This window comes from Cebus imitator, unplaced genomic scaffold (assembly GCF_001604975.1).
Source record: "Cebus imitator isolate Cc_AM_T3 unplaced genomic scaffold, Cebus_imitator-1.0 Scaffold149, whole genome shotgun sequence".
NCBI classification, from domain to species: Eukaryota; Metazoa; Chordata; class Mammalia; order Primates; family Cebidae; genus Cebus; species Cebus imitator.
Window position 1 is genome coordinate 280,483 of NW_016107464.1, and position 3,759 is coordinate 284,241.

The 3,759-nt window shown below is 37.5% G+C and overlaps 1 protein-coding gene and 1 non-coding gene across 2 annotated transcripts in view; both read left to right on the plus strand.

Moving 5' to 3' along the window:
- Positions 1-3,759, plus strand: part of UBE2R2 (ubiquitin conjugating enzyme E2 R2) — a 115,052-nt gene that overhangs the window by 82,819 nt on the left and 28,474 nt on the right. The gene's annotated exons all lie outside the window — the stretch shown is intronic.
- LOC119473336 lies at positions 1,207-1,331 on the plus strand. The gene has a single exon (XR_005202547.1). It is a non-coding gene; the product is annotated as a U6atac minor spliceosomal RNA (small nuclear RNA).

A 3,759-nucleotide genomic window follows, 5' to 3' on the forward strand; every position in this document is an offset into this window, starting at 1 on the left:
TTATTTTGAGACGAAGTCTTACTCTGTCGCCCAGGCTGGAGTTCAGTGGTGCCATCTCAGCTCACTGCAACCTCTGCCTCCGGGGTTCAAGCAGTTCTCCTGCCTCAGCCTCGTGAGTAGCTGAGTCTACAGATGCATGCCACCATACCCAGCTAATTTTTGTATTTTTAGTAGAGATGGGGTTTCACTATGTTGGCCAGGCTGGTCTCAAACTCCTGACCTCGTGATCCGCCTGCCTTGGCCTCCCAAAGTGCTGGGATTATGGGCATGAGCCACCATGCCCGGTATTTTTAAATGTTACTGTTTTAATGATTTTAAATAGACCCTACTGTTTTGATATGTTTTTCATATCAGGGCCCCACCTGATGTCAGACCAGGGCCCCACCCTCATGATCTCATTTAACCCGAATTAACCCCTAAGGCCTTTTCTCCCAATATCATCAATATTGGGGATTTGGGCTTCAGGATATGAATTTGGGGAAATTTAAATAATAGTTGCAAAAATAGTGCAAAAAGTTTACACATACCTTTTTTTATTGTTGTTACACATACCTTTTTTAAAAAATTTTTAATTTTTTTTTGAAGCATGAGCCACCATGCCCAGCTTACACATACCTTTTACTCAGCTTCCTCTAATGTTAAAATCTTCTATAATCTTGGTACATTTATTAAAAGTAAAAAATTTGGTTCAGTATTATTAACTGAACTATAGACTTCATTTGGTTTAATGTGTAGAAAAGGAAACTTAAAACATTTAAGGAAATGTTAATTAAAGGAAACTTAATTAAAATGTTTAGGCACACCTTGGTGGCTCACACCTGTAATCCCAGCACTTTGGAAGGCTGAGGCGGGCAGATCACTTGAGGTCAGGAGTTCAAGACCAGACTGGCCAACATGGTGAAACCCCGTCTCTACTAAAAATATAAAAGTTAACTGGGCATGGTGGTGAGCATCTGTATTTTTGGCTTGATCCCAGGAGGCAGAAGCTGCAGTGGGCTGAGATTGCACCACTGTACTCCAGCCTAGGTGACAGAGTGAGACTCTGTTTAAAACAGACAAACAAATATCTGTTGTCCATATATTTGTTGTGTATTCCTGTAAGTGCACCAAACCCTACTTTGGGTTAAGTCATCAGAAACAACATGCTTGAATTCTGTGATCTTAACTTACGTAAAGATGCTGAGTGCTGTGTTAATATTTTGTTAGCTGTTGTATGAAAGGAAAGAAGGCTTAACATTCCTCTGCACAAAGATGAAAGAGGCCCTTGGGCCCAAGAACATGCATAGTTAAGGCATTGTCACCTACTTCGTGACATCTAACCATGGTTGAATTATTTTTTAAAATTAAAGGGAAAAAAATTATATTATGTTACCAGTATTTGTGGTGTTCAATTTTTTTTTTCTTTTTTTTTTTTAAAGATGGGGTTTCACCATGATGGCCAAGCTGGTTTTGAACTCCTGACCTCAGGTGATCCACCCACCTTGGCCTCCCAAAGTGCTAAGATTACAGGCATGAGCCACCACACATGGCCACGGTGTTCAATTTTTAAAATGTGTTTTTGGTAGACATTTATGTTGCCAATTACAGATGTAAAATTGACATGATTTTACTAAATGACCTTTAAGAAAATACCTGTATAAAATATTTATCTTTGAATTCATTTAAAGCATTCTTCAATTGAATATTAAATGCTTTCTTATTTCCTATTCAGAAATATATAATATTTTGCTTTAGCTACTAGGATAAGTTGACACAAATAACTTCTCATTGGTACCTGGCAAAATACATTTGTTTTCTTGTGTTTTTTTAATTAAAAGAAGAAATCAGTAATTGACTTGTATAACACTCCTTATTTCTGGAATGTTGGAGAAAAGTTTGTGAAAAATACTCTTATAGACCTCCTGAAGTCTCTCTTTGTTGCATCTTGGTTTATATGGCCCAGATGAGTAAGGTAGGAAATCAATGGAAACCTGAAGATTCTTACTCTGATTTGATATTGAAATTTTACCTAGCAAATGTGATTTCATAATATACATTATTAAAGGTTTAAATGCCTTTTTATTTAAAAAATTTAATGGGGACATACATATATTATAGGTTTACCTGTATGATACATCAGCTATCATTTAGAGCATGTTAGTATTTAGGCCACTGAATTTGTACTTTTCAGAATGAGCTCTGATTTATAAATAATTTGTCACAAGCAGTATTTTATGCATATTTATGTAATTCTTGGATTTGCAGATCTTATGCATTTTCTGTTAACATTTTAAGGTATAAGGAAAATGTTTCCTAAGTATTGACATGCCCAAATTTGGCCATATATCAGAATCATGTGGAGAAGTTATTAAAAAGAATCCTGGAAATTTTTATTTAATTGGATTTGGATGGGGTATAGGCTAGATAATTTTTGATTTTAGCTTTTAGAATCACCATTCTAGAGTCTAAGGACTTCCCCATTTTTTTATAAAAAGAATTTATTAACTTGAAATTCACATACATAGAAGTAACCATTTAAGGTAAACAATTTTCAGGGAGATCCCTTGAGCCCAAGAGATGGTAGTTACGGTGAGCTATAATCATGCTACTGCACTGAGCTGGATGACAGAGCAAGACTGTGTCATTCATTCATAAATAAATAAGTAAATAATTCAGTAGTATTTAATACATTCATAATATTGTACAACTACTGTTTTTTTTCCCATTTATTTTATTGCATTTTACGTTTTGGGGTACATGTGAAGAATATGCAAGATTGTTGCATAGGTACACACGTGGCAGTGTGATTCACTGCCTTCCTCCCCATCACCTACATCTGGCATCTCTCCTCTTGCTATCTCTCCCCAACTCCCCACCCCCCACCGTCCATCCGCTATTTCCCCTCAACTGACCCCAGTGTGTAGTGCTCCCCTCCCTGTCTGTGTCCATGTGTTCTCATTTTTCAACACCCGCCTATATTCTCAGCAAACTGTACAACTACTGTTAATACCTCTATGTAGTAGTGAAGCATTTCCATCACTCCAACCTAAAATACATTACATATTAAGTAATTTCTCTCCATTCTCATATTCCCTCAATCTCTAGCAACCACTAGTCTACTTTCTGTCTCTATAGATTTACATGTTCTGGATATCTAATATAAATAGAGTCATACAATATGTTACCTTTTGTGTCTGGCTTCTTTCACTCAGCACAATATTTTAGAGATTCATCCACCTTGTAGTATGTAGCAGTACTTCATTCCTCTTCATGGCTGAAGAATATTGCATTAGATAGATATACCACAATTTGTTTCTAAATTCATCTTTTGATGGACACATTTGGATTATTTCTCCCTTTTGCATATGTGAATAGTGTATGTATGTGCATGTACTTTTTGAGTACCTGTTTTCAGTTCTTTGGGTTATATACCTAGGAGTGGAATTGTGGGGTTAAATGGGAATTCTGTGTTTAACATTGATTGATTGATTGATTGATTGATTTGGACAGAGTCTTGCTGTCACCCAGGCTGGAGGGTGATGGCCCGATCTTGGCTCACTGCAGCCTCCATCTCCCGGATTCAAGCAATTCTTTGCCTCAGCCTCCAGAGTAGGTGGGACTACAGGGACCTGCCACCATGCCTGGCTAATTTTTGTATTTTTTAGTAGAGATGGGGTTTCACCATCTTGGCCAGGCTGTTCTTGATCTCCTGACATCATGATCCACCCGCCTTAGCCTCCCAAAGTGCTGGGATTACAGGCCTGAGCCACTGCGCCCAAC